Source organism: Triticum dicoccoides, chromosome 6A (genome assembly GCF_002162155.2).
Source record: "Triticum dicoccoides isolate Atlit2015 ecotype Zavitan chromosome 6A, WEW_v2.0, whole genome shotgun sequence".
Lineage (NCBI taxonomy): Eukaryota > Viridiplantae > Streptophyta > Magnoliopsida > Poales > Poaceae > Triticum > Triticum dicoccoides.
Genome location: NC_041390.1, coordinates 630,062,596 through 630,063,029, shown reverse-complemented (window position 1 = coordinate 630,063,029; position 434 = coordinate 630,062,596). Strand labels below are relative to the sequence as shown.

The window sequence follows — 434 nt, the reverse complement described above, 5'->3', positions numbered from 1 at the left end:
TTTCAACTTTCAGCCCAGTTTTTGAAGAGGTTAGCTGCGCAATTTTGGTTGCTGGAAGTATTGGTGTTTTCTTGATGACATCATACATGTGTTTCTGATTAATTCATGAAGTACAAGGGGAAATATGTTTGAATTTCTTAATATGAGTAATAGGAATGTTAATTCTTATTTTTGCGCTCTTTAGATTTGTGTTTTCTGGTTTGATATGGTGGTGGTCATAAACACTTTCAGCAAACATGCATCTTCTGCTTCTGAGAATTCATGACTGACAAACCTGTTATATTGATCTTGAGCCATTGCAATTGATAAAAGTTGTGTACCAAAATAACTGGAACATTCTATTTTTCTTGAAGGTTTTAGTACATGTGAATCACCACAATCTCGACAGAAAAAAAAAAGTGAGTCGCCAAGATAGTTAACCTTTTTATTTTGTC

The 434-nt window shown here is 33.6% G+C and overlaps 1 non-coding gene across 1 annotated transcript; it reads left to right on the top strand.

The window, feature by feature from the left end:
• The first annotated feature begins 203 nt into the window (after nucleotides 1-203).
• On the top strand, nucleotides 204-299 carry LOC119319735. The gene has a single exon (XR_005154600.1). It is a non-coding gene; the product is annotated as a small nucleolar RNA Z223 (small nucleolar RNA).
• The last annotated feature ends 135 nt before the right edge of the window (nucleotides 300-434 follow it).